Consider the following 22,506-nt stretch of genomic DNA (forward strand, 5'->3'; position numbering starts at 1 on the left):
CAGGAACATTGCGGAGTAAGACACGAACCCGTGAACTTTTCAACCTCACTTCCACCAGGAAAAGCCTGTAGACATGTTGAAACCAACTTTCACAGCAGAGATGAGATGCACTTGTAGTTTGATTAGATGAACCCATGAGAGCTAAAAGAAACAACTTTTTTGTACTTACAACACAAAGGGGTAAATTTCACCCCAGGAGTACCACTAAAGATGAATGTGATTTCAAGCATCAGGACTGGTGCTGGATTTGGGCTTTTTAACTAAAGTGTTTGCATTGTATCAGAATAGTCCTCAGACATTTCTCCTGCTATTTTCCTCACTCTACAACTTTCTATTTAAGTGCTACCACTTCTTTAGCACTACAAAATCACCCAAACTTTTACACTAATGGCTATAAATATTTCTAACAATTCTATGTCTTTTAGCAAGTGTTTATCACTTTGTATTTTTGCCTAGTTGATGGAATAATATCTTACTGAGCCATATTTGCCAATGGCAGAGTTAGGATCAACTCCAGTAATTGCAGCAAGACCTGTAATAAATTTAACCCACTTACATTATGCATACAAATGCTTCTGTGCAATGCACAAAATACATAAGAGGTCACATTTCATGCCCAGGTTGGACACTTTGTTCTGCAACAGAACAAAGAGTTGGGGCTGAAGGTTGCCTCAACCACATGGGACTCTCCAGCGTGCATTCAGCAGCCTCTGACTGCCTGCCCATTTTGCTTTTCCTTCACACACCACGCAGGAGCCAACAAGGACAATATAGGGAAACACCATATCCTGAGGCAAAAGGTATGGTTTGTCCTACACAATTCTGGAAGCTGAAAGATAGCTGTTGTTTCTGTTCCCTTTCCCTTCATGTTTGTACATCTTTCTATACCTCTGGAGATCTGGCTGGAAGCTTCAAAGAATTAATTCAAAACTCCCAAAGACACAAAGAAGTAGCCCCAGAACTCACAACAGGGATGCTGTACTGCACGTTAGCTCATTTCCCTGTTTCTGGTTACTTACCACTTTCTGACCCCTCACACCTTCATCCCACACGTTTTGAATATGGTCATGGAAACTCCAACATCACAACGTGTGCACATTAACTGCTCTGGCCAGACACCGAAGTCATTTGTGTGCAACACCTCACAGATTAATACGAAAAAAAAGTTTCAGATGTAGGTTTTAAGAATCACTAATACATACTTGAGCCTTCTGATCATTCAGAGCTGAGGGCGAGCCCCCGGGACACAGGTGGGCTAGGCGGGCTTTGCAGGGCTTGGCAATTCCTCCCGCAGACACTCGTCCCGTTGGAGCAGCCCCTCTGGAGCCTGTGTGCTTTGAGCCGTCCCCGCACCAGACTCAGCCGCCTGGAAGGTGATGCAAACAAGACACGACAGCAAAAGGCTTAGTTTTCTTGAAATGCGAAATTAAAGAAAGAGCAGGTGTCTGTTATGTCTAGGCTTGCAGATGCCTCAGATATGTGGGGAAGTGTCAGCAGCACGCTCGCATTGATCTGGGTTTGGCTAGCAACGCGCTCCCGACGTTCGGAAGGAGGGAGCAGTCCTCTGTACATGCCCGAACATCCATTGCCCTCACAGCACTGCTCTCTCCTTCATCTCACCTTCCTTTGAAGGCTTGTTTTCTCCATCACACAGCCTCGGTAGAGACCCCAACCCAGCCCAAGCATTGCCACAAACAAGTTCTGATCACCAGCAAGCCAAAGCACTCACTGGGCCCATTTTTTAAACTCGTTTCCCCGATTTGGAAGCTCTATTTACGCATTTGAATGTGGATATGGCAAACATACAAAGAACGATATTTATGCAACTCAGGATGTTTGAAGCAGCAACAGATAAATATGACTTCTTCAACTCTGGTCTTCACTTTTTTAAATGATCTTTTCACATGCACATATCTGAGCAAAAGAAATGCCACATTTTATAAGGGTGCCCTATGTAGGAAACTGCATGCAGAGTGCCTCGTTGGTTGTGCCTGCAAACGTGCACTGCAACCAATAAAGCACTGCATCTGTTGTAGTTTCATATGAAACATTCACCCATAAATTATCATGTTTCTCAATCATTATGCTGAAGTAAAGACGCCTTTCCGAATCTAAGTGGTATCACACGGACAGTACTGCGTGAAATAATTACATTTACATTTATTAAAGTAATCTTGCATTCACAATGCATCAATGTCCTGGCCAAAAGACGTCTTTCAAGACGTATCATCTTATGATACAAAATACAAATATTTAATGAAAGTGGGAAGGAGATTTTAGGGGTTATTTTTTCTTCTAATTAATGACCGATCAAACAGCCCAAGTGCCTCACAGGAACTGTGAACCACATCCAAACCTCACTCGGGTGCAGATACATTACGATAACTTTGGAAGCTCTGCTGGATTCTGTTTTGAAAAGAGTCTTTTGGGCAAAACATTAATATTTTGTGAATTCTGCATAACTGAACAAAGCATCTCATGTTGCACAGGATGTGTAAAGGGAAAAGAAGATGGACTGAATAATGGAGAGACAGAAATATTGAGAAAAGAGGGATTAACATCTATGGGAAAGATGTTTATTCCCTTCCTCTATTCGTATCCTCTTCAAGCTTTCCTCCACCACTAGGAGGGCTACACATTTTCTCTATTTAAACATGACACTTCAAATGTTTCCATCCTAGCACAGGTCTGGAGCTCCTGCCGTGCACCAACCATTGGCCAAGTCACCAGCTTTGAGGAAGGCTGCGCACCAAGGGAAAGGGGTTGGGGCTAAGCTGTGCTTTGTATGTATGAGGGCACACTTGAAATTTGGATTGATGGTGGAGAGGTCATGAAGGCAAGGATCCTTTTCATGTGACAGCACAGAACAGCTACTGAGCATAGCAAAAAGCAGAAACCGAACAGTGCTGCAAACCACCAGCATTATGCCCATACGGATAGTCTAATAGTGGAAAAAATGAGGTCTCTCTGCTCAACTCTAACCAAAAACGAGGTGGCCTTGTTTTCGAGGTTTAGTTTTCAAGAAACATTCATCAAGTGGTGTGTCATGTGTGAACCATAAATCAACTAGGCTCTGCTGAGTAATTTTCTTTTAATTACTTGAAAAGCAAAACCTTTAGAGGTGTATGGGTGACTTTTTTTTTTTAATAAGACACTATTTTTCTATTTATGTTTTTATCTTGGTCAGAAGCCTAGTGGTTTTTACATGCGTTTTTGGACCTTATAAATAACCAGTAATAAATAGTTGGACGCCTATAATTCAACAGTAGCACAGAATCCTGTCACTGCTCTGCCTGAGTAATATTTTAACATGCAGCAGAGCGATGCTTCTGCTATTTCCTGACCTGCGAGGGGAAGAAGTGACACCTAAGGCTATGTCTACATTATTTATACCACTTTGATAGATTAAATCTTAACCACAAGGATGAGCTTTTAAAACATGCCCGAAAATGTTTAAAGATTCCACAGGTGCTCTTCCTGAGTGCAAACAAAGGCTTCTCTTTGTAGTATGAAAACAAAATTAAAATGCAACAAAGTCCTGGGAGCTATACTTTCTGCTTAAAACAAATCCTTGACTGGACATGTTGGATTTATTTATTTTTAACTGACGTATTCTTGGAGCTCACAAGAGTGATATGTGTATATATATACACACATGTGTGCGGGCATGTGTGTCTACATGTATATACATATGCATGTATATCTTTATGTATCTATACAGGTACATATGTTTGAAAATGATTTCAGTGATCCAGTCAAACTATTTGCTCTGATATCCTTTTTTCTCTCCACGTGAGAGTGTCCTTGAAGACACTGGATTCTAATATGAGAAATTATTTTCTTTTTTAGCAACATTCTCTGCAGTTAATAATAGCCACTATAGAAAATGATAATAAAAGATGGAGATTGATAAAGGCCTTCACTAATAATGAATTAAGCCTGGTGCATTTGCTTTAATTATTAAGTAGTAAAACTGTGAAAACAAGCAGCACTTTCCACAGAACCTCTCGTCTAGAAAAGAATAGATGGTACTTCCATTTGAGACCTCTCATGACAAATATCTCTGCAAATTTCAGTCTCAGAACCAAACACGGTATCAGCAAAGACTCAACAGCGTTACTATATGAACAAAATACTCTTAAAATAGTATAAAATATAACTCACAGGTGAATATACAGCACAGAGCTACCCAGACAGTATTTTTTTTGTATTCATTTCTGTATGTCTACAAAATATGTGCTTCCCCCGCATCCCTCATTTCAGAAGGGATTCAGTCCTGGAGGAAAGGCTCCAATGAAGGTATTCCTCCATCATAAAACTCTTCATCTAAACCATCAGTGATGTCCCTTGTCGCTAGAGATCATGACAACACAGCATAATGCGTATTGATTTAATAGCTTTTAAATTTTTGTCAAAATATTAATGGATTGCATTTCTCTGACTACATTAGTTTACAGAGTAAAACCATCTACAGACTCAAAGTTTCTGAAATATAGCTGGAAACAAAGTAAATCAGCCCATTTGAAATTTTAGGACATTTCATACACTGTCAAAAATATGTAAAATAAGAAATGAGATGTTGTAAGGTCCTCGTGTAAGACTGTGAAGCTAACAGATTGATGAACATGAACGTCCAAGTTCTGATTTATTCAAATATATTTCTTAACTATTGCTGACATTATTTTTACGTGTGGGGTTTTCAGTCATCATGGCAAAAATGGTTGTGATTATTTCATATTTAGAGTAGGCGCACAACTTCTGCCATTTATGGCCACTGACTACAGCAGCAATGGAGAACGCAACTATACAGTAAAAATTTTCTGTATTGTGAACTTCCACTGGTTCTTGAGAACAGTGGATTTCCTAATTACCACAACCATATCAAACAACCATGTCATGGCTCTCACAGCAGCGTAAGCAATTAGGTAACAAGAAGATGAGGCTGATGGAACAACTTCTGCAACACAAGTTCCATCACTACAAATGGCTCTGGAATGCCCCTGCCAAATTTCAGGCCCAGTTTTAATAGAAAAATACCCAGAATATATTAAGCTTTTTATTAAGTATAGCTATAATACCATTGACATTGATTTTGTTTCTTACTCTTAGACTATTTAATAACTTCCAAATCTGGAGGCAAGCAAGAATTAAAAGATTAAAAACTTATAAACCATATCTGAATTTGCCATTAGAGCTAAAACAGTCTGAAAAAAATTATCTGGTAACTAGCTCCACAAATAACAATGGTTTTAGAGAAGCAGAATTTGGTCCTTGAGTTTTCAGCTGAAGACAGATGCTGAGTTCCATTAAAGGCAGTAAAAGCTCAAGTAGAATGAAGATCAGAAAATGTTCTTCATTCCGATCACTGTAACCTAAGGATGATCACTAGCTTTTCTTTCCTTATGCCTCCATGACAAAGAACAAAAGGCCAGAATTTTAGGACTCATTTCAGCATAAAATTGCTTTAAAATGTCCTTTCTGAAATAGGTTCCTTCCTTCTAATTCCCAAGGAGTTCATGGCTGTATTTTTAGAAAGGCAATTTGGAATTTAACAAATACAGATACTTGGAAATGTCTTTGTGCTTTCTTACTTTCACAAAAAGACATTAAGGTCATATTTTTTTCAAAAGTGGAGATTGCTTTTGAGTAGTTGTAATCATGGACACCAAATTTGGAACCAAATAAAACTGCTGAAACCGGAACCTGGGAAGCCATATATAACGCACATGATTCGACCCACAAAAACTGGGACTCAGAATTATGGAGAATCTTCCCAGATACGCTCCCAAAGTGCTCCCAATGACAGGAGACCTGTGCTGTCTCCAACATGTTCATTGACAGACCTGTTAGCCCATTTTGCAGCATCCATTCCAATGTCACCATCATTTCTTTCGCTCGACATGAGGCTTCGCTGACCATTCCTGCGGCCTGTCTTTGGTTTGCTCTCAGCTTGTTCACCCCTCAGCAGAGGGACTGTGAGCTTCAGGAAGCAGGAATCTGGTTCACTCACTTCAAACTAAGTAATGTGAAATGAGAAAATCTGATTTCATCTGATTTATGTAGCCAAAAAGGCACAATGTCCTTTCACACACATTGTTCAATGGGCTTGCCTCTTATTTCCAAAAGATTTTTCTGTTACAGAATTCAAGACTCCTCAAAGTTTGAGGAAGACCAAGACTGAAAGGACTGATGGGGGTGAGTTGACAGGTATATTCATTCTCTAAGAGTGATGGCACTGCTTTAAATATTTAATGCACTGAAAAATATATGGAAAGGAAAATAACGTGAAGCTGGCTTTAGTGTGATGGCATAACACTATTTTCTGCATCCATCTATGTTGCAGCCACATTATACAGAACTGTAAAAAAGAAAATGGCAAATTTCAGATCAGTTATCATGGTGCTATCAGCTTAAAAAATTAATCATTTTTTCCCTTTTTTTTTTCATTTTTCCAATGCAATCAATAAGCAAGCCCTGGCTATCAATCTCCATGTTATGTAGCAATATTTTATTTTCAAGCTGATAGCTTCACATGATGAATTATGGTCATTAGAAAGCATGATAATGTGTTACGGTAGCTTCAGACCAGTTGTAAGTGTTGCTGACAGAATAAAGTGAGAGAGTTTGCTTATTCTTATTGTTTGCATTTGAGATGTAAGTATTACCCCGAGTATGCCCCATTCTTGGCCGTTCATCAGAGCCAAATTTAATTTTTTTTCCCCAAACGTTTGAAGTGACATTTCAAGGTTATTTCCCCAATAAGTATCTTGCACTCCCAACATTTGAATGCAGCTTTGTGTTCAAATGTTTGGCTAGATAACTATTTACGTTAGCAAAATGTGGGGAAAAAAATCATACGAAGCATTTATCTGCTACCCAGGTACATTAAAATGTCCACAAAGGCAGCGTCGTGACTGCAGAACGGATTGTAACAAGGCACCTCTGACTTAGAAAGTGAGCCAAACGATACTTTCGGTAAATAATTATGCACACAGTGTAATAGAAGTCATCTCAGCAACACCAAGCTCCTGCGCTACACGGCTTAACAAGCTGCCAAAAGTCTGAGCTGAACTAGTAGAAGTGACTCCGTGTGCCAGTAAAACTGAACAGCTTTACTGTCTCTGAGACCTTTCTTCTAAATCTTTTCTGAGTAAAAGCTTTTTCGCTCCTGCCCTTGTAACAGCCAACATAAAAGCAAGGCATCTTCAGACAGATCGAAGGGCTAGAAATTAAAATAGGTCTTTCCTGTGCCTTTAATGTCACCCCAAAATGCCCTGGTAGGAAGCACACTTGAAGGAGAGACGCTGGAAATGGGTTTTGATGCTGGTGAATTCAGTCTTTGGAGGCGCTGGCTCGGCAGGGGGGGCAGCCCGTGCCGGGGAGCTGGATAAAAGCCCCAGTATGAAGCCTCGAAAGAACAGAGCGAAGGCACCAGAAGTGGAGAAAAATGAGGGAAGGGAAAGAAAACGGCCCGACCTCCCTTTCAGATGTGAGTGGTCCAGAGTTGAGACTAGAACTGCATTAGGGGAAGAAGCTTCCACTGCCCGACTTAATGGGCTTCGGAGCCGGGATGTATCCGGACAGTGCTTTGTGCTCCTGGGTCTGCTAATACAGAACATGTCCACAGATGCCAGAGGTGATAGCTGCAGCCTGAGCACACGCTGCTTAGTTAATTTATATTTACCATATACCTAGAAGACAGATCAGTAGCCCCAGATCTTGTAAAACCATGCAACAAACATGAGCTTTGAAACCGTCCCCTAAATTTATGCTGTTGTTAGCTAAACTCTGCTCTGGTCCAGACCCTGCCTGGTGATGGCCCCGGAGTGAAGGGGGCAAAGATGGTCAGACTGGGGTGCAGCCTTTCTGCGGAAGGCCTTGTGCAAGCAGGGGTCGTGCTCAAAGGGACCCCCACCTGGGAGCCCAAATAGGCCGTATCCTGCTAGTCCACAGGGCAGTATCTGCAGGGGCTAGCTTTGGGACACACTTCCCAATGGCAAAAGCGAACAAGCAGCACTCGCAGATGAACAGACAGCAAAAAAAGTTACTTCTCATCTCCAGGTATGCCTCTGTGGCATCACAAACCTTTTAGCAGAATACAGTATTTATCCGAAGCACTAGCAGAATACAGTATTTATCCGAAGCACTAGTGGAGTGTCATAAATGAACATGAAGAGTGTCATGTATCAGCATCGTAGCTGAGATAACTTTTTCAACATGAATAATAAAAAAAGAAACTTCATAGATTTGATTTTAATTGACTGATTGTAGTTCTTACAAAAGTGACTCTCAGATTTCTATCTGCTAGTCAAAGGAAAGACGATAAATCCTATCTGCTTCAATTATTTGCAATACATAAGCGAAGATCTAAATATTTTTCAAATTCAAGTGTATTCTCAGCTGAAGAGTAAATATCTGCCATATTGAATTCCTACATGATCATTTTGGCTTTTCATCTTTTTATGGTAGGCTACATTATAACCTACATAATTTATATTTTATCAGCAAGTTATATTATAACCTACCAGGTTGGGATAAATAATATACCTGTAAATTTAAAACAAAAAAACCGTAATATTTACAAATATTGTTTTCACATTTTACATAATGGATAGCTAATATCTACAATAACCCCTACATGCCCAAAATTCCTAGTGAACCTACAAAACCAAGTAACCTTGCCCCATCCATGTCTAAAAGCGTTTAACACCTCCAGCACATTTGCATTCCCTGACTCCGGTAAGAGCCAGGCTAGAACAGGCTGCAGATCTCAGCACACAACCCCAGTACTTCGTGCTTTTCCATCTAGCTCAATATGCAACTAGTTAGGAAGATAGAAATAACACAGCACCTGTCAGTCACTGCAATAATCTCATCTCCTTTTTCCCTTTACATCTTCCAGCTCCATGCCGCGACCCACCTGTCTGTCCCTGGTCCACAACTCTGCTCTTGGCACTTCAAAACCTGCTGCACCCAACACTGAGGATTTCTACAAGAGCAGTAGAATTGCACGCAGCTCTAATATAGGCCAACATTAAGATCACCCCTGCTAAAGATCCTTGCTGCATTTACGCAGCAACTGATCTAAGCCTATGGCACATTTTTTTCATTACATGCAAGCTGCCATCTTGTAAGAAAGGAAGAATAAACATATGGATATGAAATATGTTGGAATAATCCCTTTCTGCACTGATACATCGCTGTCTGTATAGACATCAGAGAACACATAATATCTAGCTTTGTACATGTTGTGATATTTCACACCGCCTCCCATTTCACATGGAAAAGGCATTTGACTTTGTCTAATACAAGCTCAATTTCTCCTACATTTACCACCAAGAAGAATCTAACTACATAAAAAAGTCTCACTTATTTCAGAAAAAATATATAAATTTAAGATATGAGTTGTTAAAAGAGCATCAACGTTACAAACTAATAAAAATAAAGACCCCATGACCAGCTTAAGTGCACAGTTCACCATTTTTTCAAGGGAACAAGAAAAAAATCTATTGTGCAGCAGCTAAAAAGCTGTTGAATATTTACTCGTTTAAGACTTAAACAGATCAGAATTAAATTTATTTTTAATAAAAGTCACCAAAACCTAAAATAAATAAGCAGAACATTAAGGAAAACTTTGCCTTGTAAAGAACCTACAGAGCCAAATAAATATGAAACAACAACATACAAATTTTTATCCTAAGTGATTCAGATAGCCAGACAGGAAGAATTTGGGGAGAGGGAGAAAAGAAGTAAGTGAGGAGCAAAGACATTTGTTCTCTTCTATGATTAATAAGCAAATGATATATCATCACTCTTCCAATTCAGAAGCATATCTGGTCTTTTGGGGAATCTATCTTAGTAAGCCAAGTAGCTGCCAAGACTGCCATACTCTCCATGCAGATGATTAAACTGGTCAAAATATTGTTATGTGAAAAATGATTAAGTCAGAGGATAATGAATCTCTGGACTTTGACTAGTCTGAAAAACCTTAAAGTCAGCAGTGTGGACCATGCTCGGGATGAGGCTGGGAGGAGCAAAGATGACAGGGACAAGGTCTCATAAAAACAGTCCTGCCCTGTAGAGCTCTGCCCCTTTGTAGCTGGAAACTATTCTGCTTTCTTCCTATTTATTCTGTTTTTGCTGAGTTAACATGGATATGAATCAAAAAAAATTAAAATAAAAATCTTGTGTGAAAACCTACCCCAGCATCTGGGTGAGCTGAGTGCTTTCGCAACACCTAGTTACCACCAAGAATTTGCATTTGCACTCACTGTGCCCCATGCCTGGAAGGAGAAAGTCATGAATTTTAGTCACTGTTCTCCCCACACCACACAGTATGAGCGTGGCACATCCAACCTCACTGCTTACCTCACCTTTTCACACATGAAAAATGGATAAGATCTGCTGGCATCACAAAGGCCTTACTTTAATTAATTACATCTTCTCACAATGCTAACACTATTATTGAAGTACAGATCTTCCACAGTAATGAGTGTCCTGGAAACATATGCAATTAAATGGTTAGATATTGGAGATTCTTAATGTCGTCAGATGTCTTAATGAAAAATATAGAAGTTTTGAGCCATACTTTGACCTGGGTGTGATTTCATTAATTATAGCAAACTATTGTGAGAGCCATGGAGAAGTGCAGCAGGAGCTCAGCTCTCAGTCTGATAATCCTCCTAGCCAAGGGATGGCCAGAGCCAGCTTCTGAAGCAATGCTGATCAAGAAGCAAAGTTATGCCCATGCATAATATTCTCAATATGTGTGGGGCAATACTTCAACTGGATTTCAACAAGAAAGTAAAGCAAAACTTTGTCATTTATAGGTAAATTGGAAATAGATGCAAATATGTCACCTGTTTCCCTTTTATATTTGAAAGGGTGTTCCCCAGGACTGCTCTGTCTTTACGGGGATTTCAAAGCAAGAAAACTTCCAGAGTTACCAGAAACACATTTTGATCTTTAAATACTATCCTTAAAAACAAAATCCTCCAAACCTACATTTATAGGCTTATTTTCATGATGACAGTTTCGCTACATTTGTTGAATTGTAAACCATGTAAAGCTCAGCAATAAAACGTCTGCAATCTGTAGCGGTAATGGGAGGCATGTCTCATAAACAAGATAAGTTGTTTCTTGCCAATATTGTTACACTTCATAAATACGAACTCAAGTCTGTTTTGCATTTCCTAGATCAGTAGCAGACTTTTATTTTAATTAAACACAACATATAAAATATTCATTTAAAAAACAAACATCATTGTTTTAAAGACATTATACTAAATTAAATTATAGTGCTTTTGCCATAAAGTTCTTGCACAAAAGAATAATTCTGAATTCTGAGTGGATTGAGACAGCACAAGTGTCCATCAAAAACCTGTAGTTGGAAGATGGTAGCTGTCCTATGAATAAATAAACTATTTATATTTCCTGATAATGTAAGTGCTTATATAAACTCGCTCCAATTCCCAAAGACTACTCATTTCAGCTGTGGTTGTAATTAAGAAACAATATCACATGCCCGCAAAGAAGATGGTGCCAGTCCCATTTTGTGCAGCAGAACTACTAAGTGTTTCACTTCACACTGACATAATTTATAGCCTCATTTCATTAGACTAATGTTGGGTATCTTTGATAGAGTCATCTTTGACAGTCTCTATCCCAAAAGTACATTAGTTTTGGAAATCTACATTCTGAGTACAGATTGATCAAGATCCCTGAACACGTTCACAAAATACATCAGACTGAACCCCATTCAATAAAAATACTATTTCTAGTTAAGTAACAAATCCACAGAAACTCAGAACGTTTGAGGTTGGAAGGGACCTCTGGTCCTGGTCCAATCCCGCTGTCAAGCAAGGACATCTAGAGCATATTGCTTGGCTTCTGGATTTGCCACGGAACCTGAACACAGAACAGAGGAGCCTCAGAAATGGTATTAATCACAGAAATGAAGGGTTTTTAAAGTTGTCAGTGAAGAGGAAGTTCAGGAATTGAGAAGAAACTATGAAGACCTGAATACTTATTTTATAGCACCTGTAACCTCTGACCACAGCCTTGTAGCCAGTGTCTACCTATAAAAAAATCTCCTGGCCACCATGGAAAAATGTGTCACTCAGTTGTAAATCTATCAAAACAGTCAGCACCAGGAATTCAGTGTGCCCCAGGAACAGGCAGGCATTTACTTCAGAAGCTCCTTAGCTGATAGCAGTAGTGTGGTTGCATCACATCACCTGTGTCTTAAAACAATAGTTTTAAAACAACTTAAATCACTCATTTATGGTTTAGGTGTTACACATTACTACATTGCCTTGTTTATTACTAAAACCATTTAAACAGGTTTCAGAAAGTATACTTGAGCTTTTGACAGCTGTGCTGAATTCATAATTTGCTCAGGTTGCTGCCTGAACCGAGTCTGAAAAACAGACCAGTAGCCAGAAGTTGTTCCAGACTGGTCAAACTAATGCTACCAATACTTTGGAAAGGAAGTCCTCAACTGGCCCCAGATTCAAGAAGATGAAGCAAAGATTTAACAAAATCCCTGCAAAGCTATACAACCCGGCACCTTGTGTAGTCCTGGACTCCTCCAGCTTGCGTGCAAGACCTGTGAACTATTTAATTTTTGATAGTAAAACAAACTCAAGCCTCAGTGAACTGAATGGGAAGCACATTCCCAACTGGATCTTCGGAGACTTTCTTTCTGAGGACACCCTTCTGCAGGATTTGCCACGTTTCAAGCCCTAACCCCATCTTTTTCATAAGAAGATTAATAAGGAAATGCATAAACCCCAACTGTCCCCTTTACATCTGATGGCTGATAACACTGTTACATTCATATCACACAACCATATGTGCTACAGGAGCATGAGACATTCTTTCTTTCGTATGCTCATCCACCACGATTCATCTCAGCTCATTTTTTCATTGTGTAGTTTCAGAAGTCTTAATAACTGTTTCTAGTGAACAAGGTCATGGTTTTCCAATTCTTTTCAAAACCCCTTTCCTTTCAGATTTCCTACTACTTTCTGTGTACGAACTGCTTTCATTAAAAAGTGGACCGGACAATTGCAGTTTGGCAGCAGGTTTGATGCCTTTAGTTCATATATACTTTCCCCGACCCCTTAGTTTGGCATGGCATATGCTTTCATTCCAAATTGCCGTTTGTACTCGTATTGATTCATTACGCACAGATATGCTGTAAGAGTGAAGTCATTTTAGAGGGTTTCAGGTTTTATAATATTGTAGCATTCCTAAATTAAATATTTGGTTATAAAAGACAAACCGCACTGAGAATATTTATATTCTTAGTAGATTTACATTAAAATAAACATGAGAACTTACATAAATTAAGTTACATTAATAAATAGCTGGCACTAACCAGACCAAAATCCAACTATTGCACAAGACAATGTTGGAGAGAAGGGGTTAAGTACAATTCCAGATTGAGAAGCAATCTGTGAAGCAGGAGTCCTTCCTGTCACCTATATTTAAGCTTATCAAAAAGCAACTTCAATCCTGGCACAAATGCTTTGAACTCCCCAAGAAAGGCTGGAATAAGTTGGGTAAGTATTTACTGACCTCGTTTGGTCAGTGCTTCCTGTTAGGAAGGAGTTATCAATGTTGATGTTTTAACCACGCAGCCATTTTTTTTTTTTTTAATAAAAGTGCAAAAGTTAGAATTAAATAATTAAGAGTTAGAATTAAATGAGACTCATGCTCAATATATCAATGAACTGGTCAGCTACTGCCCTTCGTATGGATTCCCAGTGTAGGCCTGTCCCCTGATCAGCATTTTCCTCTAATGAAAAACTTTCAGTGTTTCCAGATTTTGAGATAAGAATGGTAAAATTCTTCAAAATAGCTCACAAGCCTTGGAGGCCCTGGAAGGACCCAGGCATGCCAGCTCACTTTGCCCTTCCCCAGGTGAGAGGTGAATCCTGTTTTCTCTCCCCTCCTTTGCAATGTGCCTGGTGTTGATGGAGGTTGATCTGTACTTCTCACATGACCGCACGTCCATCAGCAAGACAGCATCAACTTGGCTTTGGCTGAGAAACACAGAATTTCAGGCCTGGCGGCTCCAAAGAGGCACTGAGATGTCGCAACGCGAAGCCGCTGAATCCAGACGCCTAATACATCTGCACATTTTTTTCATCTCACAGAGCTTTACAAAGTCACCACCTTCTCTAATAAAAGTCCGAACAAAAGCTGGGATTCTTAAAGCAAGGATTTGGGTTGGTTTTGGAAGACATTAAGACATTTTGTACCATTGAAGTTCCCCTTTCCCTTAAGCAAAAACAATCTCCCCAGTTTCTCAGCCTCAGATGCCGAGCCTTTTCCACGCTAACCAGAAAAGTCTGTTCCTTGATTGGATATCATGTTCTTTGCAAGCCGTAAATATTTGCATCATGTGAAAGAAGTGACTCACCAAAGGGATGTAATTACAGCGTAAGCTGAGAGGACTATTGTTTATATAGCCAAATATAGCTTAGATGCAATGCCTCCTCTGCTGCGCAGACCGTGGCCACCACCTCCTTGACTCAGGTCCCCAGCAAAGCGAGCGTTTGGACAGGTTCAGGTCCCTTACTGCCCTTGCTGCACAGTTTGATGTTTGTTTTGTTGTTTGCTGCAGCCTAAAATAAAACCTGTGCTGAAGCTACCAAGAAGATATGTGCAAGGACCAGACGTGTGGCTTGACGAGACCTAACAGAAGCCTGTCTGAAAGCACCTCTCTCGTACACAGACCATTACAATTTTCACTTCATTTTACAATACAAAAGGTGCAAAAGTCACACCACGTTGAAGATAAGGCAGTTCTGCCAATCCCAGTGTTAACAAAGTGGAGCAACGTGTCAGCGGAAGGACTACGCCGACTGCGGGGCGGCTGTCCCACACAAGCTGACACAGCCCAGGGTGAGGTTAACACCTTCGCTAAAGGAGTTTTGGCAGACATCTGCCACTGAAATGCTGCAGAGCCTTCAATTTTCCCTGTTCAGTCCAGCAGCATTGTGTTTATGCTGATACAATCCAATTGGAATAAATTGCTTTTTTTTTTTAGTGACTATTATTTGTATTGAGTGGCTGCGAACTATGTTTTTGCCGATCTGAATGAATTGCTATTCTAAATAACAACTAAATTAACTTTGGTATTTTGATTAGCATGGCAAGAGCCTTGAGCTGCTTATTTGAATGTTTATAAAATAACATTTTTGTTCAAAGGCTTTATCATAACATTTTCATAAGCTAGATTTTGCATAGCATTTAGAAAATTCAGAATATCGTACCAATATTGACACCAATACTAGAACACAATCAGCAGCTAAAAACACAGCGTTACCCCATTTTACAGATGGGAATGCCAGCAATACATTGAACGACTTCTACTTAACCACACAGAGTTATTAGCAGAATGTATATAACAATTATTTCTGTAAAAGTTAAGGATATAATAGGGAATATATAAAGCATTTACATGAACTCAAGCGTGTTCATAATTACTGTGATGACTCAAGGAGTGTTTCAGCAGGTGTGGAACCAGAGTCACACCTACTGAATAGGAAAGGGAATATGAAAATGACTTTTTATTATCATGCTAGTTAGGCAAACAGCCATTTAGAAAAATATACACTAAAATTTTCTGCCAAGATAAATACTTTCTAACATATTAACTATTATTAAAATGCCTAAGCAAATCCCCAGGTATCTTCATTTTTTCCTAAACAGGTATGATATGCCTCAAACGTACTGTACAATCCTAATAAATGGTTACATACCTTCTGTTACACATATATTAAAGCAAAGAGCCTACAACGGGAGGTATCCGGGTGTAGGATTCTGTGTACATACCTGGGAAGCGAATGAGTGTGCCTCACGAAGGCTTCACTGTAGTTAGGAACGATGAAAAAACTCTCACAGGGTTCAGAGGGGGTCCCTGGAGCCAGTAATTCTCTGCACCGTAGAGGTAGGATCAAGGAGCACCGCTGATATTTTTCAGCTGGACCGAAGTCTCCATTCAGCAACATTTTCCAAAGTTAAAAAATTTACTTCCATCAATTCTAAATATATGTAGAGCTAAATATAGTAAACCTCAACTTGAAAAATCACGGCTAAAGCTAACATACACTCAGTCTCGGTCTGCACACCAGCTGTGGATAAAAATGTGCTGAAAAGTAGAACATTTTGTCTCTTTTCATTTATCAAACATTCAGTTGCAAACACACAGTCATCTGTTTAAGAAGAGCTGAGAATCTGTTAAAATTATCCATTTGATGGTTTTGTGAATTTAGATCACAATTTTCTCTAGAATTTAAATTCTCAGGTAACTTTTTGTGGGTAACACTTTCAATCAAAAACTTTGGTTACTGGAGGTTGTTTTTTTTTAATGTAGTATACATTTTGGCAATTTATTTATTTGTTCAAATAAGCAATTAATAAGCAAGGTCATCTTGCAAGATATTTGTAAAATGTATCTGCATCATGCCTGCAAGTTAAATAATCAACCTAACTGCTAGTGTAAATTCAAATATAATTTATTTAATACATTATCATCACATGTGACTGGCCAAAATCATAGGTAGCATGGATTGCAGTGTGTTGTCAGTCCATCAAGGCTCTGACATTTTTGGCATTCACAGGGAAGAATATTAGTTTGTGTGACTAATTAAATCCCAAAGTGATGAGGGATAAGGTGACAGAACCCAGGTAGACTCCAGATTAAAGGTTTAAGTAGACCTATGACTTTATTTCTTTTTCAAGCCTGTAAGAACAATAAAGGGTGATTCGGGGGTCCATTGACTCAGTGGTTCTTTATAAACCAAATAAAATTTTCACTGTCTGGAACACAGATATCTACTTCTGAGGTAATTCTTTCTAGTATCTTTAAGGCCAACAGAAAGAAGTTGGTTTTCTTTTCCTCCTCAAATGCTCCTATTTCCTCGCTGGCTCACTCCTGTTCCAGCCTCAGTCCCAGTTCTGCTCCTGATCACTCTCTCTCTTCCTTGCACAATCTCTAAACATTTTGCTCTCCTCTTATTTCACCTCCTGATACAAACATATATATAGCCTTTGTCATCTTAAAAAGACCTGATACTACCTGTGCTCCTCCTCCCATTGCCCTTTTCCTTTTTTCTCCTTTAGTTCTGAGTTCTCTGGAGCTGTCGTACCTCTCTGCCTGGCATCCCTTTCCCCTTACTCCCTTCTAGGTTGCCTCCCTCTACTTGGACTTCTTCATCTCTACCAAAAAAAAAAAAACACCTGCCAAGGTTAGGAACATTGCAAATCTCTTATTTTGTCTTAAAAAAAAAAGCATTTTATTTTATTTAGCCCATCAATTGCCTCATTTCCTCGCCAGCATTTTTTTTTTCCCCTGACCTTAACTTCCAAGCCTCCATCGCCTTTTTTTCTCCTTTCCACTCTCTACATAGGAGGCTGGGTCTCCAACGTACCCGTACACCACATTTGCAGTCAGCAGCTTTGACTTATTTTTACATTTGAGGACACCATCCCACTCAACTACCTCCTCATCCTCGCTCAAACACTTCCTGAAAACTCATGGCTTTCCTGGTGACAGGAAAAGAGTTCATCAAAGTGCTGGCACCGAACTGCTCTGTGAGCGAACCTCCCACGCCCCGGGATAAAAATAAACAAAAACACTCAGAAATATTGCTAAGAAACCGTATGCTCCTGATTTTTGGCTATCACCAAAAGAAATGGGAATTTGGGACTCCAGATCCCCTAGAATCAAACCACGCTTGAAGGAAAAATAAGAATAATAAATCCTTCAGATAGGTTTGAAGTATAGGCAATCTGATGAAGTCCGTTGGCTCTATTTTTTTCTTCTTCGCAAGCTATCTTAAATAGCGAAGGGGTCCGTTATGTTATTTTTCCTCCCATCTCTTAGCCCCGGACAGCTGGAGGTGTTTAAAGAAAAAGTAATCTGCATTTTTTCCACAATATGTAGAATTCCTATTCTTATATTAGTTTTTATTCTTAGAAGCTCGAGCTGAAATTTGAGTTCCACTGCAGTGCTCCCACTAATTGCCTTGAATAATTCAAATTTTACCACTCTCAGGGGCACAACTGGAGCCAGACTGTTATAAGCCATGTTTGCTACTCTGGAGCCAACAAAATAAGTATGCTTTATGCTGTAGAGCACGCTGAGTTTAAGTTACATTATTCTGTTTGTTTCGAATTTAGACAAGTGAGGAAATCACAGTGGATTGGCTTGTCAAAGGAGCCTACCAATAAACACAGAACAAGCCAGATTTTACTTTTAAAGCAGCAGGAATATGTCAAAAATCACAGTGTAACCCTGAAACTTGTATTTTGCTGAACAAAATTAGAAAAGGCCTAAACTGTGGGATCTCTCTATTTTTGGCTCAAGAGAGAAATTCTGAAGCTGCTGATGATTTGAAATGGGTCCTGAAGAGAAGGAAGGAAGGAAATTAGAATTTTTTTTAACTTACAAAATTGTCTTGCCTGTGTAATAACACTGAGCATGACTGTCACTCTGAAGACATATTAGCTCATTTAGGTAATTAGTGTGAGCAGCATGTTTCCCTGCTTATTCCATTCAATTATAGGGTGCTCACTTTGTCATTACTGGAGTATCTTAATGTGACTTGTAATTAGTGTAATTACAATCCAATGTTAATTATATCTGCCACTTAGACATAATTTTATATAGTAATGGTCTTATTCTCAATAACCTTATTATGTTGTTTATTCAAACAGGAATTTAGCCTTCTTTCATGCGTCAAATATGGAGATTACAAAAAGTACTGCCTGTCATTTCTGTAGTTATGACTAGGGGATCTTTGCATTGCAAAATCATATTTGGGACAATCAATGAATGGAGAAAACCAAATTACGGAGACTGATTATTAGAGACATGCTGAACTAACAAAAATAATTTGCACAGGAGGCACATTAAGGCATATACCGGTCCACGAGTGCTGCGGAGAGAGGTCAGTGTCCAGAAATTAACAAGGGAACAGAACAGGAGACTGCAACATATAGGGTGTACGTGGTGCTGGATACTCCTACTGGTGACATTACTATTTCTCTTATTTGCAGTGCAATAAGATAGCAGGGCTAGGTTTGCCAATTAATATCCCATGCTGTATTTCTCAGTGGCAACGACACCTTTTAGCACTGGGTTCAAGCATCTGATAAGGGTTTTTCTTTTTCCACAGGCTTCATTTCTCTGATCAACTGCATTGGGGCGGGCACGGCCATACTGTGGTAGTAGTTCAGACAAGGAGTGGGATATTGCACAGAGTTCCTTGATTCCTGAGCTTTGCTTTCTTCTGGATGAAAGACCTGCACCAGGAGAACCCCTCACGCCCAGCCGAAGGGTGCTGTCCCACAGCACCAGAGCACAACACGAACCTGCCAAACGTGGCCAGCGGGTCCTCAGCACCACCTTGCTCCACAGACCTGCTCCCGCTGGGCTCTGCCGTTTGCTGCCGCAGCCACAGGCTCATTAGAAAGCAAAGACCGAGGCGTACTGCATGGTAAGGTTTCCTTGGGTTTAGCCCAAGAGGGAAATAAACTCTCTAGAAGCAAAGCATGCTGCAGACCCAAAACACGCTCTACCCCATGCATTCTTACCTACCATCTCTAACACACGCATAGTTATATTTAGATTTAAAAAAAACTAAGACACCCAGTCAAAACAATGCGTGTTTCTTCCCCCCCATAAAGACTCAAAAGGACAAGTAACACATGACAAATATTAGTCATGTTATTTAATGCATGATGTTGAAGAGAGGCATAAGAACCGGAGGAGCAGGGAAGGGAATTTGGCAGCTCTCTGGGAGATGGAAACCGAGATCCCCCCTAATCCGTGTCTTTTACTGAGAGTCTGAAAAGGGTTTCAGGCTTTGAGCTCACTCTTCGGAGGCTAATGAATCATTCAGATTTCCATGGCTCAGGGTGATGTCCCAAGACAGCTGGCAGCTTTCTTTGAGCTTAAGAAAATCAAGAAGTTTCGAAACAAAAGCAGAGAGGCAGTGACAATAAAAGTAAATCAGGAGCATGTACACTGAAGAATGGCGTTATCGCTAACCCAGCTGGATAACCACGACACATTTTCCAGTATTGAGGAGAGGCTTAGGGAACAAAATCTTATGTTGTGAGTTAAGCCCTCTCCTTTGCTTTCTGCTGCTGAGAAGCCTTTCTCCCAGGTCCGTGCAGCAATTCATGCTGCTAGCAGACACGTGATGCTCAGCTCCCCCATGCCGGTGCCGAAACCCCACTCTGGGCACACATTGCACATTGAACCAGCACAGGATTACCAGGTAGCTCCTCGCTTCAACCAGGACAACAAGTATCTGTGAAACTGCAAAAGAAAAACGCGTGTGCACATGCACAGCCCCGCAGGAGCTGCTTGAAGCAAATATTGGCCTCAGGCTCCCTCGAATGGCAGCGAAGCTCTGTTTTTCTCAAGACCATTCATAGCTTCGATGTCTTTTAGCAGTCTCACATGCAAGGCATCATCCTAGCCCCTTTATGTTTCTTCCACAAAAAAGTAGGATTATTTTTACTACTAAATCTGGTGCACTGAATGGGTATGAAATCTGTTTAGATTTACTTTAAAACTGCCAGACGTCCTAGCATTACTCTATGGAAAGAGAGAATCAAATTTAAGGTATTTATTGACATTTTAAAAATGGCCCAAAGGAAATGAAATACTAATTATTGGCTGCTTCAGTGGCTGCACGGAACACACCTGGATTATCCCAATCCTATCATCATCAGATTATTTTAACCAGACAGTTCCTATTAGCTGAAACTTCATGTACAAAAGTATCTCAAACACAACAAATGATTTAGCACGCAACATTGCTTAGGTAGATATCTTGACATTAAGTAATCAAAGTTATAAATATATCACCTGGTTATACAATAGCTATAATCTATCCTTCATACAATATAAATCTTGCAGGTACTTCTGCATAAACAGAGATTTCTCAATGGCTGCCAATTAAGTCATCTTCCTGCCAAAAAGGCCCAGCGAATTGACAGACCTACCTGCTTTACTTCCTTTTTTTTAAATATATATGTAACTCAAAGTTCATCTCCTAATAGCAGGCAGTGAATTTACAGCTCTCCAGTGATTAAAGTCACTTAGCCTTCACTCCTGTGCACTGTAACACCACGCAAGGACGGCTGTAATTGCCTCGAAAAACGCTGCCTGCTGCATTTTATTGTTTAAATACAGGCAGCAGGGGCATCTCCAGGATGTGCATTCAAACCCAGCCCGTTCATTAACTATTAACCAGCAGCTATCCTAACTCGTGTTGCTCCACTTTCTTTGGGACTGATTGGTCTTCACCTGAAAGGACAAAGCAGGCAGAACAACAGGTCCACCCTCTAACAAGCACTGGCCTTCCTGTCCTACTAAAACAGCACAAAGTATGTGTGGTGAGAGACTAGCTCCCTTTTAGTAGCTCTGTTAAATGAAGCATTGTTCCTGGCTCCTACATCTACAATTAAACCATCTTGGAAATGAATTGCTAAAAGAGAAGTCTGTAGGAGCCCTTCATGTGTTCTTAGCCTGAGGAGAAACCAGGAGCTGGTTCTGCCACCGGGAATCACTTCCTACCTGGATTTGGCTCCTTCCCTTGGAGAGATCAGGAGTGACCACGTCTGAGCCCCCAGCACTGGTGCCATCAGCAGTTAAGGAAGGGATTTCCACAGGCCATCTCCAGGACAGGTCACTGTCTTCCACAAAGTTCCTCGGATAGCAGGACTTTTGTGCACCCTGGAGCCACAGGAATCAGGCCAGAGGAGATGCCCAAAGATGACAGCCTCTGTTCACCTCTTCCAAGGAGGGATCAGGCTCCACCATGCTGCTCCTCAGAAAGGCTTCCCCACGTCCTGTAAGGACTTCCCACAGTCTCTGTGGGGAATTTAGTCTGCTACTTAACTACCTTAATATTGGAAATTGCTCCCTCCTGTTAACCCAGCTCTTCCCAGCTGTGATCTTTTGAGATCGTTACTCTTCTAACACAAGGGGCATGCGAATGGGTTGTTTCTTTTCTCTTCACAGCTGTCTTCTACTCATTTGAAGACTATTACTGTCATTGGGCATCCTGAAGCTAGAGGAGAAAAGAGTGCAAGGCCAAGATCTGGGAAATAAGCTCAGCCTCTTCATTCTTAGGCACTTCCCATGGTTCCTGCAGGCTTCCCTCTTAGTCACCATCCACGCCCAGAGCAGTGCCACAGGCACAAGGCACAGCGCCGTGGTCGTAGCTGCAGCAAAGATTGCCTTGCTTGGTCCCTGAGGCACCACAGCAGCCCCTGAGCCACTCGAACCCCAGATCCCACAGCAAAGCATGAGAAACTAGAGCTGGAGTATCACCAGCAGGACGTCTAGGAAGGCACCCAGCAAGCACTTTGAGAGCTACCAGGGGGCTCAGAGGTGATCAGTGCTTTACACAGTGCACAACCACAGCTCCGAAGCGAGGCTGCGATGAAGACAAATGAGCTCTGCTCCATCAG

At 40.5% G+C, this 22,506-nt stretch overlaps 1 long non-coding RNA gene across 2 annotated transcripts in view; it reads right to left on the reverse strand.

Moving 5' to 3' along the window:
- Positions 1 to 22,078, reverse strand: part of LOC125182672 (uncharacterized) — a 165,785-nt gene extending 143,707 nt beyond the window's left edge. For both annotated transcript variants that reach the window (XR_010832375.1, XR_010832374.1), the window contains exons 1-2: positions 21,608 to 22,078; positions 1,203 to 1,366 (exon numbers count right to left, since the gene is read on the reverse strand). This is a non-coding gene — a long non-coding RNA (uncharacterized lncRNA). The remainder of the gene's footprint in view (positions 1 to 1,202; positions 1,367 to 21,607) is intronic.
- Positions 22,079 to 22,506: the final 428 nt, after the last annotated feature.

The sequence above is a fragment of the Anser cygnoides genome, chromosome 6 (genome assembly GCF_040182565.1).
Source record: "Anser cygnoides isolate HZ-2024a breed goose chromosome 6, Taihu_goose_T2T_genome, whole genome shotgun sequence".
In the NCBI taxonomy this organism is placed as follows: domain Eukaryota; kingdom Metazoa; phylum Chordata; class Aves; order Anseriformes; family Anatidae; genus Anser; species Anser cygnoides.